General features: G+C 38.0%; 1 long non-coding RNA gene across 1 annotated transcript in view; it reads right to left on the reverse strand.

The window, feature by feature from the left end:
- Positions 1 to 246: 246 nt before the first annotated feature.
- Positions 247 to 14,777, reverse strand: part of LOC131556352 (uncharacterized) — a 38,839-nt gene continuing 24,308 nt past the window's right edge. The window contains exons 2-3 of the long non-coding RNA XR_009274617.1: positions 930 to 1,033; positions 247 to 476 (exon numbers count right to left, since the gene is read on the reverse strand). This is a non-coding gene — a long non-coding RNA (uncharacterized LOC131556352). The remainder of the gene's footprint in view (positions 477 to 929; positions 1,034 to 14,777) is intronic.

Consider the following 14,777-nt stretch of genomic DNA (forward strand, 5'->3'; position numbering starts at 1 on the left):
AATATATGTCTTTCTTCTCAATGTCTCATTGGAGCTAAACCTCTTCATATGAAGAGCGAATACAAAACAACAGCAAACAAGAAAAAGTGTTCCCCCTACATCTGTGTTTTATTTTCAGAGGCAAATTTGATTTTAAATTCATTGGAGAGAGAAGTTCTCTCTTGGGAAGGGCTCGAGTTCATTTGCAATTGGAGGAATGAAAAAAAGTCAATATTTTTACCCACTTTATTTGCAAATGTAACTCCAAAAAAAGGTAAACAATGTCAGTGTTGCAAAGAGCTGAAACAACACATGCAGAAAGGTCTTAACAGACAGGATAAAAATCCTGGTGGAGAGGCACTGTTATGTCAGCTGAGGTAGCACCATATGTTCTCTTTCAGACCTCTCAATCTCGAATGATAATGTTCAAACCTCCTCTTCAATTTAGCTCTTATCCCTCTGCTCAATTCATACCAGTAAAACAAAATCAGCGTAAACTAAAAAAAAAAAAAAAAAAAATTAATTAGCTGATGAATTGGTAGCCTCAAGTATTTTTCACCATGGCAATTCATACCCAAAGGTGAATTTTCCCAAAGCAAAGCTTTTTGAGTAAACCTGAATGGCTTCACCTTTGGAACACTTCAGCTGCTTTTTAAATTAGAGCTTTTAACTTTCAGAAATTTAAGTTTTCAGAAAAAATCAAAGTCATCCTGAACAAAAGCTTAATTTGGATAAATGTATCCTTGAAAAATGACTTTCTGTACCAAATCAAGGTGTCTGTTCTGTATTCACAATGTTGATGCTGTCTTTAAGTAATCTTAAAGAATAATTTTAAGGAACAACTTAAATATAAGAACTTGCTCTAAAACAGAGATGAAATGGTATTTTCAATGAAGCAAACAGAAATTTTATCATTATTGTAAAGATAAGGATTTTACACAAAATTTTACCTTGCAACACTTATAGGACTTTCTTGGACTAAGTGCCATTTTTCCTCTCCCACATTTCCTAGAATTCCTGTTATGGAAGGTTCCTGGGGACACCTTCATGCTTCCTGACAAAAAAACCCATCAAAATCAATTAATTCATGTGGATAATTTTCATGTGAGGGGCTGAATTCAGAGGGAGTGATGGAACAAGTGCTTGGAGAAATGTCATCCATCAGGTGTTGGAATTAGAGTTCTCTTGTACCACAATTTTATCTTCTGTTGAAGAAGGGGAAAGAACAGTTTGTCTGAGACTTTTTAGGGAATGTTACACAATTTCAAGGCTGCCCTGTTTGAAACCCTGACAAAAGGTTAAACTTTCCCACTTAACTTTCAAAGATAAAAGAGATGCCTACATTGAAACCTCAGCCACTGAGCAATAGTGGTAAAAGAGATTCTGTCCCTGAATAATGTGGCCTGTTTCAGATAAATTTCCAGGGTTTAAGCTTTGGTTTCATCAAGGGCCATAGGATGATTAATACTGGAGGGAACCTCATCAGGTCACCTCCTTCCTGCTCAGGGCACAGTAATTCACAGGAGCTCAGCTTGTACATTTGTCTCCACATTCATGTATTACCCAGCACATCATACCAAATCTGCACCTCTAACCTGGGATCCTGACATAACTTCCTCAATACACATTTATATTTGAAAAAAGAATCAAAATTAAAATACTTCACAGTTTTCCTCACTTAAAATATATATGTATATATATTGCTGGTATTAGCATATTATAATTAATATATTGGAATTCATTTGGATTAATTACTTTACTACTTGAGTTTCAAGACAGCTTTTTTTTTTTCTGTTGGGATACACATTTTTTTCAAAGGATGAAAACCAGGATTTATTTGGTATATTGTAAAACCCAGAGGGCTTTTCTTGACTTTCACTATTGTTGCATGAGCCAAAATCCCATTATACCTGGCAAGGTAAGGCAGTTTCATTGCCAAGGAGCTGGAATATTTAACCGGGTTTTAAAATATGAGCAAATAAATATGGATGGTGACATGAACAGAAAATAATCCATGTGACTAGCACATGAGTGACAGACACTGTTTTGACACAGGAAACACTTGTTTACAAAATCATTTGTCAAGGAGGGGAGAATCCCAAAGATTTACAAAATCTGCCTCACTTTATCCCAGTATTTCCTGTGAAAAACACAGTTTTGCAGCATTCATACTCTTAAACAAGTGTCAATACGTGGGATATTATATTTTTTTTCCATTGAGAACCGTGAAGGAGATTCATTTGTAATACCTGACAGTGAAAAAGTGGCTCTGGAATGTATGACATCATTTGCCTGAAACCTATTCCTGCCTCAGAGAGAGGCTGATACTCTAAATGACAGTATTCCAAATAAATCTCATTCCATTCTGTCTTGTAATCATTGCATTTCTCAGTGCTGTCTATTAAGACTTGCTAAAAAAAAGATCAATTATTTTCAGCAAAAGTCATGCTGTGTTCTGATTAGAAAGGAAACTGTAGAGGAATTAATGTTTTTCAGGTAATAAACCAAAAATCCTGCTTATGCTCTTGCATTAACCAAATCTTTCTAAGATATAATTCAAATAATTAGTCAGTTGTTACTGGTTTCATTCAGGACAACCACTGTTGTATAATTGATATTAAAATCAGATATCTTTAATAAGTGATAGTGTTTCAGAGCTTAGGGAGTGACAGCCATTTCTTTTAGCAATGGCAAATAATTTGATAATGATAAATGGAAGCATATTAAAAACTCTGAGTGAAATTGCCACTCTTTCCAGGGTGAACACCACTCAAATTCTGTACCATTGAAGTGTTGTGCTCAAGTCACTCAATTCCCATGATTTGTATTCTCCACATAACTGCCAACACACATCAATTTTATGCCATTTTAGCATATCTACCTCACTAAAATGTGGGGCCATCCGTGTAGTGAAAAGCAGCAAGAGCAAAAGTGTACTGCTGCTGAGGTACTGCAAGATGTATAATGAATATTGCTGAAAATCAGGATTATTTGCAGTGACTTCAGCAACTCTGTGGCGAGGTTCTTAAACCTTACACTAAGATATAATTTTCATATTTTTTTACATTATTGCCAGTTTCTACAAAAGCAACAGTTCTAACCAAGAGGGAAACACTTTAAATAATATATCTTGAAAAAATGTTTGTAACTGCTTTGGGAAACTGCAAATACTTTTGCAGTTTCACACAGCAGTTATAAACACTTTTACAAGACACCCAGAGAGGGAAGCATTATTTAACCACACAGACCAAATGGAACAGATTAGCTGAGAAAGAACCCTATAAATTTAGAAATTCATTTGTACTCAAGTATTGAACCTGAATCCTTCACATTGCAGCAGATGCCTGCTGGACCATGGAAATAACAATATTTGGTAATTGCAAAAATTTGATAATTAATTGCAGAATTCCCTGTTTCAGTGTGGATTCGACTTTGACAGAAAGCCATCTTCCCCACCACCCCAAAAATACAGAAAATCCACAAGTTTGGGGTTTTGATGATCAATACTATTTGAAAATTTCTAAGGGATAGCAGCTTGAGTTCCTACCATAGAATTCATAGAAACCAGCTGAAAAACTCATTCACACTGCATTTCTTACAGCTGTCCTGAAGGTATTTGCTTCCTAAGCGTCATTTCCCATTTACAGGAGCAGCAGGTCTACATCTGCTTTTCCGAGCCAGCAGATGAGAATACAAAACACATTTTGCTTCAGCAGCCTTTCTTTAGTTTGAGTTTGGGGGGTTTTTTTTGTTGGTTGGCTGAGGCCTTGTGATCCATTTTGCATTATTCTGGAACAGCATAAATTAAGAATTACTCTGGCATGCAGAATTAGTTGTCTAGAGGTTGATCCTTTTGGTGATACATACATGTCATAACTTTGCATAATGCAAAGGATACACCTTGCACTATTTCATTTCCCTCTCCCCTTTATGGAATCAGCCAAAGAAAGAGCTTTCATGTCACAAATTCTGGGTTAAGGGGTTATGGCTCCACCTCAGGTTCTTGTTGCTCCCCTCGGAAGGCAGCTGCTGCAGGTCAGCTGGCATTGCAGCACAGACGCTGCCTGCTCCAGTTCTGTCAAAGGGGCTGAGTTTAAAAAAAAAAAAAAAACACCACAACAAACCACAGATGGGATGAGAGGCAAGCAGATGCAGAGTTAAGCTGTCAGATCCAAAGGGTGATAAATTCTGCCTTACAAAGGCAGAGGGTGCAGAGGAGACAGCAACAAACCACCCGAGTGATCTAGGAGGCTGCTCAGCTGCATCCAGAATAGGAAGTCTGAGCACATCCTCAGAGGAGTTCTTGGGTGTGTTTTGCCACTGGATTTCCAGTCCCATGGGACAAGGTCAAGTTTTGCAATGTAAAGAACTGCGAGTTCACAAAGGAATAAAATACACCTATTCTATATATTCTATCCATGTTATAATGCTATATCTGTTTGCCTTTTAAAAATTGTATTGTTAATCATACAAACTGGGATTATTTGCAGAATAACTAATTAATCAATAGGGTGAACTGGATTTACAGTACTAAAGTTATTAGAGACATTACAATTTACAGCTGCCGAGATTTTGCACCACTATGTGAGAAAATTTTAGCAAATCATTGAACATCACACAAAGAGAAAAGACAGAAGAGTTATTTATAAAAACAAAGAAGAAATATTTCTGATCTACTTTTCTGGATAACAGGAAAGCCTTCCAAACCAAGATGATGAATAAATTTCCTGTGTTCCATGTCTGCTTCCCCTTTAGTGCTAATTATACTTCTATGCTTATCTGACACCTGTCTGCTTTTAAATCACTAATTAAAATATGAAATGTGGAAAGCTATTTTTAAGCACAGCATTCTATTGTTTCACCAGGCTGAGTTATTCCTTGCCTTTTCAAAGAGGTGCTACCATACATTTCAGATCTTAGGGTCCAAAATGGAACAGAGACCAAACAAACTTTCCCACCACTTTTTGGAACAAAGCTTTCTGCTCTGTTTGCAGTCTGTCTTAACAGTTAACCAAAATCACTTTCCTCTGGGAACTATTCTGATTTAATTAGTAATGCTGGAGCATGACCACAAGTACAGGCACGTTAATTTCATCTGCATTCCAAACACAGGGAAAAGCCTGTTATTGGAAAGAAAGATTCCTTCTACTTCTTGTGCCTGCACAATTCTCCTCTGTCTCTTCTTAGCTGCTTGTTCTGGATGTTCATTTTCTTGTCCCAAAAATCCCTCCATGCAAAATTCATCCACAGAGTGCTCATCTTCTCCAGGACAGTTCAAATCACACTGGCAGATACTTGCACAAATAAAGGTATTTGAAGTACAAAAATAAGTCTAAATGGTCTTTCATTAGTATTTTTGCAAGCTCATGTGAACACAAAAGCACTAGACTATAAAATACATCAAAAATATTCTGAAAATTTTACTAAGCAGTATCTTAAATCTACTTAAAGTACCGGATCTAGCTTTTGAAGGGATACAGTTGGAATTTAAATAAAAATGCTCTCATATTCCATGCTGTTTGAGGATGCAAGCTCTCACTGAACATAAGAGAACATCATCTTTCACAAATGTTGTTAGGAGGTTTGTTGCATATTCCTGAATTTTACACCAACAATTTTTTATGCAACCTTTTTTTACTAAATAATATTTATAAGCACCTCAAAAATGACATGGAGTGTAATGTTAAAAAAAAAGAAAGATTTCATTATTGCTACTTGAACACAAACATCTGCTTAATAGTTACATTTCAGGAGATAAATTCTGCACTGATACATTCACAGAAACATCAATTCAATCTCAAAACCCGGCAGGAAGGCATTACATTACATGGGCTACATGCTAGAGCTCCTCAAGGTAAAATCAAATGTAATGCAGCAAATGCAAACCAGTCCCATTTGTGTGTGTGGAGAGCTGCCCAAAGTAATTCACAGGGACACAAATGTGCAGCCTCCTCTGGGCTTTGGATATCACTTTTTTCTGTCACTCTCTCTGCCCCTTGCTTCAAACTGCACATTCTGGCTTCAAAAGGAAAGCTCCTGTCACGTGAGAAGAAAAAGGGATTTCTTAATCCATTCCATTCATCTCTCATCCCACGTTGTTTTACTTTGATCATACAAAATTTAGAGGCTTTTACACGCATTTCCAGTGTGCCAGTGCAGACCATTCAGACTGAGGGCAGCTTATACGTGTGCATATGTACACATACAGATAGCTGGATCTGACCTCCACTGTTCACCCAGCTGCCCTTTGGTTCCACACAAACCACTCCAGGGATGTGCAAACACAACAGGAGAGATCCTGTCTGCACCATCTGAACCTCCTCTGTACCCACCTGACGCTGACAATTTGCACAAAATCCAGCGACACAGAAACGATGTTGTATCTGCGCCCAACTTCGCAAATTTCATTTCAATAATACAGACAAACATGGGGATTTCAATTTTTTCAAGTCTTACTCTTTTCTACTTGTTGTCATGGATACTACATCTTCTCTTTCTCTTTTCTCTCTTTCATCATATTTGACTTTTCTCTGCTGGTGTCCATGGTGACACCCTGCTATTAGTACACAATGCATGTCCTAACTTTCACATCCTTAAAATGGGCTCAGGTATTTTGAGAAGTTTCCCCTATGTGACAGATACTATTGCATATTAATATCTCTTTACTAACAAGGAATTAAAAAAAAAAAAACTGTGTATTTATGGGATGTTTTCAGTTTTATTCACTTGGATAAACTCATGAGTTGCAACATCTTCTTTTCAGGATGGCCTCTGGGGACAGCTGCCATACATTCAATCCATCACGCAGGCAAATGAGGATGCAGAGCAATCAGGCAAGTGTTTATGCATCAAAATATAATTGGCTGAATTTCCAGAGATGCAGAGCTTTAAAAGTAGACAGTATAAGCAAGCAGGCAGTGCAAGAAATCTCATAATCTGAGAACATTTCAAAAATACACATTTCCCCCTGTAACTCACAGTTGCTTTCAAATGATTTACCAATATGCACCTTGAGGGGCAAAAAGAAATCCCTAAAACCCCAAGATAAGCACCAAACCCAAAGATGACAATACTAAAATGATGCACATTTTTTCATTGTTTCAGTACTTCCCCGTTTAACAGACTGTTTTCAGCAGATTATTCAGCAAATACAATCATTGGTAGGTCAACCTACCAGTTAGAACTTGAACTGGCTTGAAGATGCTATTTGCACATCTGTCTTTTTGTGAAGGCAAACTTTGTAGTAACGAGTTGTGGTTTTAAAGATGAAGAGTTGTGATGTTTTCTGGGGTCCGCCATGGCAGGAAGGAATGAATCTGACTCCATGTTCTTAGAAGGCTACGCTACGCTACAATACAATACAATAGTATAGTATAGTGTATAGTATAGTATATATTATAGTATATTAGATGTTATAGTATAGTATATTATAGTATATTATATTATAGAATGCTATACTAAAACTGTACTAAAGAATAGAGAAAGGATGCAGACAGAAGGCTACAAAGAATGATCATGAATCTCATGACTCTCTCTCCAGAGTCCGACACAGCCTGACCCTGATTGGTCATTAAGTCAAAACAATTCCCATGAAACCAATCAAACAACCACCTGTTGGTAAACAATCTCCAAACCACATTCCAAAGCAGCGAAACACAGAAGCAAATTAGATAATATTGTTTTCCTTTTTATCTGAGGCTTCTCAGCTTCCCAGGAGAAGAATCCTGGCAAAGGGATTTTTCCAGAAAATATGACAGTGACACAGGGTAATGCTGTTCTTGTGGCTTACTATAAGGACCAGGCAGGTTTGGTTTACAAAACAGAGAAAACAAACTAACAAACAAAAGGTTTTCTGATATGATTCTGTAGACTGGAGATGAATTCCCCCAATGAGTCAGTGGCAAAACTTCCAATAGCTTCAGTAAGGCTGGGCTCCCAAATGGCACTTTGAATTTCCACAGGCAGTGAAGTGTAACCTGGGCATGCAAACTTCAGCCCCAGAGAAGCTCTGGAAAACAAATAAGTGATTCACTGTGTTGGACTTTGCCAGGCAGCAGCTGTCAAACATTCCCATGAATATTTGGTGGTAGGAATCTTGGCATACTGCTGTGTTCAACACAAATAAATAATTCTGATCTGTTTTGGTGTGATAAAGTAACCCCCCCAAAAAATATGCTTACAGCTGCATGAAATCATATTTATCAGGGAACAAGTGTAGGAATTTTTAAGTTTTTAGCATTCACAATAAATATTCCCTAGTGCCATAAATTGTAGAAATTCAGTCATGGACACTGTAAATCAGATTTGCAAGTTTTTCCCTGAGATGCAATCCAAAAACAATTCCTCTGATTTCCTTCACTTATTTTTGCCATCTTCCCAGGAGAGAGCTATTCTAACTTGCTTGCTCAGTAAACTGATATCTGAAAACTGGCTGCTAATTACCATGTGTTTCAATTCTCAGCTGGTGATCTGGGAAATCAAGTCCTGCTCTCCCATGTACAGTAAGATCAATAAGCTACCACCTAGACTGCTGAGACATGATGTCAGTATTGGCTGTTCTACAGAGCATCCCCCCTCTGATTTGCCTCTAAATTGTAATGATAATGTGCTCTTAAATTATTCAGACCGTTCAAATTTACCCTATTAAAAAAAAAAAAAAACAAAAGAAAAAGTAAAAAGGAATGTGAACCTGGTAGCTATAGATATCTGATCCCAGTAGAGTTTCCAGATTTTAAAAAGGGCAGAGTTATTTCAAAGTCTATCATACAAGTTATGTGTTTTCAGCTTTTAGGAAGACAACAAGCATGAATGATGGCTATTTCCTCATTTAAAATCAATAGATTTCGCCTCTGCAAAAATTAACTATGCAGATAAAAGCAAAAAGCATTGAACAGATAATTTTTATGGAAAGATTGGGATTTCTTTCTCATATGGGATGGTTGTTACAGGTCTATTGAGTGCAATAGAGTTCAGCAAATTCACACAAGTAGCGACTCAGATGCTCCTCCATTATTTGTGTCTTCACTAACTGGTGTCTTAAAAATGATGAAGACCTGACAAGAGGAAAAACTTAGTAACTTTGTGTTTGATTTTAGCTTTATATATGTAATGAATACTAAGTCTTTATATATAATTAAAAATCTGATAGTTTTGGAAGGGTGTTTTACAGCCTGGAGAAACAAGTAACCAAAGTGAATTCCCATCTTGAATTACCTGCTGGGTTTGGCAGAAGAGAAAAAAAAAAAAAAGAAAAAGAGAGAAAAAAGAAGACTTGCAAGGCAATAAAAAATAGCTCCCAAATGGCTGGAGTGGAATTAAAATTGCAACAGACCAGATTTAACCACGTTAAAAATTAAATACTGTTACTGGCAAGCAAAATTTGCAAAGGATTGTAAAATTATGGACCAAAAAGGCAGGTTAATCCATTTTCAGTTTCATAGTTTGTGATATTGTCTCAATTTTTAAAGGCATTTTCTGACATTGCTCAATTCCATTATGATGCTTTATAATTATAATCCTTTATTTGTGGTCTCTGTATCTACTCTAATGCTAAAACCTTAAGCCTCTCTAACACTAAGGTCATTATCTGATCTCTCCAGTTTATCCTCTCTGAAACATTAACCTTATCCAGGGATCTCTTAAAGGGCCACAAACATTTAGGGCCATGAGAGCCCTGACTGAAAACAAATTCAGCCCTTTGCTGATTGTCCTGGGGTGACACTGATGGTCTTTTTCTGGTGGCAAAGCCATGCATGCATTGCATGCTGTGCTAATGCTGTTGTGTGCTTGAATCTCCCTTTAGTTTAAATTTCGGGTACAAAAAGCAACCAAAAAACCTAGAACAGCAAGTTGATTTAATCAGCTAAGCAAAACATCCAACAGATGATCAAATTATGGATTTCTGTAGTTTTCTGTGGGCCTTGCACCTGGGGAGGAACGAGCCCAGGCACCAGCACAGGCTGGGCAGGAGCTCTACAGAGAAGGACCTGGGGGTCCTGGTGGACAAGGAGCTGTCCTTGGGTCAGCCCTGCCCTGGGGGACAAGAAGGCCAACAGGACCCTGGGCTGCATCAGGAACTGCAGTGCCAGCAGGGCAGGGAGGTGATCCTGCCCCTCCGTCAGCCCTGGTGGGGCCAGTCTGGAGTGCTGCGCCCAGTTCTGGGATCCTCAGGATGAGAGAGAGACCTGGAGCTCCTGGAACTTTTATGGAAAATCCTCTCCTTAGGACTTTTCCTCCTGAGAAGCTGGGAGGCCTCAGGAACAAAATGCAAACATTGATTATCGGCTGCTGTGGAATGCAACAGGTGCATCTGTGATTGGCCCATGCTGGATGTTTGTAATTAATGGCCAATCACAGTCAGCTGGCTCGGACAGAGAGCCAAGCCACAAACCTTTGTTATCATTCTTTGTTATTCTATTCTTAGCTAGCCTTCTGATGAAATCCTTTTTTCTATTCTTTTAGTATAGTTTTAATTTAATATATATCATAAAATAATAAATTACGCCTTCTGAAACATGGAGTCAGATCCTCATCTCTTCCCTCATCTGAAAACACCTGTGAACACCATCACAGAGGGCTGCTAAGGTGATTGGGGAACTTGAGCTCTGCACTTACAAGAAAAGGCTGGAGGAACTGGGCCTGCTTAGCCTGAACAGAAGTCTGAGAGGGGACCTCATTAAAATAGATGTTTTTGAAGGCTAGGTGTCAAGAAGATGGATCCTGGCTCTTCTTGATGTGCTGAGCAACAGGACAAAAGGGAACAGGGACAAAATGATGCACAAGGAGGTTCCATCTGAATGATGGCAAGAACTTCAGTATGTGAGTGTGACTGTGGAACAGATTGCCCAGAGAAGCTGTGGAGTGTCCCTCATTACAGATATTCAAAGACTGCATGGACACAGTCCTGAGCTGTATGCTCTGGGTGACACTTTCTGGATAAGGTGACCCTAATGTGGTTCCTTTCAAGCTTACCCCTTGTGTGATTCTGTGATCATTGGTGGCCCAAGCCCTGCCTGGGGAGGATGTTTTCTTCTGGTTATGGGTGCTTGAAGAGACAGTCATTTCAAAGTAACTTACACTCATTAGGACTCCAGAAGGATAAAATAAATTTGCCTGTTTACTTCCTTGGTACAATTCCAGGCAATTCCTCTGTGTTGTAAACCAAACAAGCTGAGCAGGTGACCAGCTTGGCTGAACAGGGAACTCCCCAAGAGGCTCAAAAGAAAAAAGAAATTGTATGATCTTCGGAAAAAAAGGTCAGGATTTGCAAACACAGCACAGAGCTGTGGTGTATTTATGCAGGAAGAAGAGACAAAAGGTTTAATTAGAGTTTAAATTAGCCAATGATAAACAAAAAATGTTTTTTTTAAGTGTGCAAATAGGAAGAGGTCTAAAGGCATCATTCTGTCTCCTCCAACTGAAATAGTCTGTTGTATTCTACTTTCTTTTAAAGAATTACTGAAAAAGAGGAGTACCAGGACTTTAGTTACCCTAATATACCATAAATAAAACAATTAATTCTCAGCAACATTAAAATAAACAATTCAGGCATTTTTCACCAGCAGCCTAGAAGATCCTAGACAACAAATGATTCTTTAAACAACCCAGTCATGTCAATGATCTATTTTAAGACAGGAAAAGTGCTACAGATCACAGCTTCCTGTTGTGGTCTATGCTCAATTCACAAACAAGCAGTGGATGCGTCTGACAAGCAGGACACCAAAAAAACAAAAAAAACCCCAAAGTGATGGGAATTTGCCTCAATAACTCCCATGTTTTAGTGATTTTTTGCTTCTCATAAAAACTATTTTCAGTGATTGACACCTCAGGAGAAGTAGGCATGCCTGGGATAGAAGTAAAAGCATGGTAAAGGGTAACATAATGTCATAAGCAGGTCAGTAAAATCTTTGGCTACTCTTTGTTTCCAACTCAATGTCCAGAAATCCCATTCACTTTACTCACACACACACCCCACAAATACTCAGAAAGGCCCTGTGCAGGAGCAATAAGAAAGAAAATTCTTCCAGTTCTTATTCATTAAGAATTTCACCATGATGCTCTCTGGTCAGTGGAGAAGGCTCTGTGAAACCACCAGCAGAGAAGAAAGTGCCGTGGCTGGGGCTCAGCACCTGGTTATGCTTCCCTGACAGAGTAGACACTGATGATTTCTGGGTCATGTCTTGGCACATACATCTTGTACCGTCTCCAAGCACAAAATAAATTTTAGAACAGATATTTCCAATCAGCTTGCTGAACAGCTCTTCAGTAAAAACACCAGGTTCCAACAAAAACCACATTTTAAACCCTGAATTACTAACTTTCCATGGATTTATTTTTAATTCATTAAAAGATTTTGCCAACAGAAGTATATAGTTATAATACCTCAGAGGACCTATTTTTCTTCTCCTCAATGTTTTCATTATCTGCAGTGAGCTTCACCCCCATGCACATATTCCCCATGATCCACTATAATCACCAAATCCATACAAGGACTGACAGATAGGTACCACAGGAGATATAACCCAGCTTAAGACCACAATAGGCATGAGAATGGAAGCAAAATTGATGAATTACAGTCCCAGAAAGCACCAAAGTAACTTCAAATTGAAATATTTTGGGTTTAGATCTTTCACCGATATTTTTCTTGGGGGAAGAATATTTGCAGCAATATTTTAAAGATTTGTAAAGCAAAGTACTGAAGAAATGGTTTTAGCAGAGCTGAGAAAGGGAGTTTTCTTTTCCTGATGCCTTTTTTTTGTTTTCAGTTGTACTTTCTGACTGTATTTTTATTGCCCATGAGAACAACCTCTAGGGTTTTGGTTTTTTTTTTTTCCTCCTACTTATTTTTGGAAGACAATTAACCAAAGCTAAGCTCTCTGTAAGCTCAGGCTAGGTGGTGATTGCTGATACAAACTTAACATGAAACCTCTTGAGCATTCCAATGGCTCTGTTCTGCTTCCCATGGAGAGAGGCAGCTGCTCTTCAGCACAGGGCTTGCTCAATGTTGGCTTGCAAGCCTAAATGAAGGAAGTTGGGGCATTGAAGTGAATTCAGGAAAATGTGATGGAGCATAAAGAAAAGGAAGGAAAACCCGAAGCATCAACATGGAATTCCCATCAGTGGGCCTGAGGTAAATGTGTGAACTGTAAATTTGTGTACTAGAAGTGCAAGGCTTGGAGATGCTTTGGAGCAGTCTGTCAGTGTATCACCTAAAGCTCCAAAACTCTCCTGCTCTGTCTTGTTGAACTCCTGCCCAGTGGAGAAGATACTTCTATTCAAGCAGAGCAGAAGTTAATTTAAAGATTTAATGTGCAACTGCTTTTAGGTAGTAATAAAATCCTTTTCAAAGCATTAAGTGTGCAGCAGAGTTGTAATAAATAAAAGAGCTTTCAGACTCACATCTCCAATTTCCTGGTATTTAAATCCCTATTGATGATGCCATAACTACCTCCATTTAGACCTTGTTTTGGAGACTGTGTGTACTACTGCAACAGCTCTTAAAACTTTCAGATGAAGTCAGAGGTTACCAGAGTGCTCAATAATTCAGACTTTACTCTCCAATTGTGCTCAAGGCCACAGGAGAATGCAACAGGATCTCAGAGGTTGCAATTTGCAGTCCTTATTTGGGCTAAACCCACCTGATATTCCCACTTCCAACAATATTTGTGTTGTACTTGAATTTGCTATGTATTTTATTGTATTCCTGAAGGGTAAACCTTGGTATTAAAAATTACAAGATAGTGAAAAAAAAATATAGGTAACTTGAAAGGGTGAATCCAAACAACATATAAGGACAATAAAAGACTCGTCACTGGTCAAATTTTGAAGGGAAAAGTTAATATTGAACCGTGACCATGGGAAATGGGAACATTTTTATACTACTTAATAAGGAAAACAGCAGAAGCTGCAAATTAACTAAGGAATAGGAAGCTGAGCATTTTACCACACTAATATCCTCTCTTATTTTCCTTAAGAACTAAAAGTAACCACTTCAGTAGAGATTATTTTTCATATTTAAATTTAAAGTTTATGTAAAAAATTACATCTTGCAAAACACAAAAATCACTGTTCTATCATGCATTTTGAGAGTTGATTAAATTTAAGCAATTCCTCTTTTCCTAAATGCTTTGAAACAATTGCTCTGAACCATTAAGTCCTTGGGCACATCCAAAAGTATGTGTGATTTAGATTATCCCCTTTCTTTGTTATTAAAGTAATTCAAGTACTCACATTTCCAGATTTTGGTGACAAAAAATTATTTGGTTTGGTTAGCAATTTTCCCCCCAAGTGTGTTCACTCTAATTGCTATACCTTGGATTTTTCTACTGAAAGTTTATTCAGTGGCTTAGAAATAAAGGCATTTATCCACACTTCTATTAAGAAAAGGACTTTACTGGGGAAAGAAAAGTCGATATTCAGACTGGAGAACTCATTAACACAAAATCTCCAAACTTAGCATTTAACTACGGATTCCCTTGGAAAATACAGTATTCAGAAACTGATTTTCTAGTTTTTCTGTGGCCATAATTAGCTGAAATCTTGTAAAGAAAAGGTGCATATAGGGATTCCTCCTCCACAGAGATTACCTGATTGTTTCAGCTGCTGTTAGTCTGCTGGGCCGAAATAAGCAATAAACCAGAGCTCCTCCCAGCTACCTACTTCCACAATGGACAAAGACCTGTTTTCCCATTTAAAAGAAGGCTTATTTTTCTGAAGGCTTATTTATGGGCTGGGGACAGCAATTCTGCTGACATGTGTGTGTCCTTTTTCTAAGCCCAGCTCTCCTAAATCACCTGAAG

This window comes from Ammospiza caudacuta, chromosome 3 (assembly GCF_027887145.1).
Source record: "Ammospiza caudacuta isolate bAmmCau1 chromosome 3, bAmmCau1.pri, whole genome shotgun sequence".
In the NCBI taxonomy this organism is placed as follows: Eukaryota; Metazoa; Chordata; class Aves; order Passeriformes; family Passerellidae; genus Ammospiza; species Ammospiza caudacuta.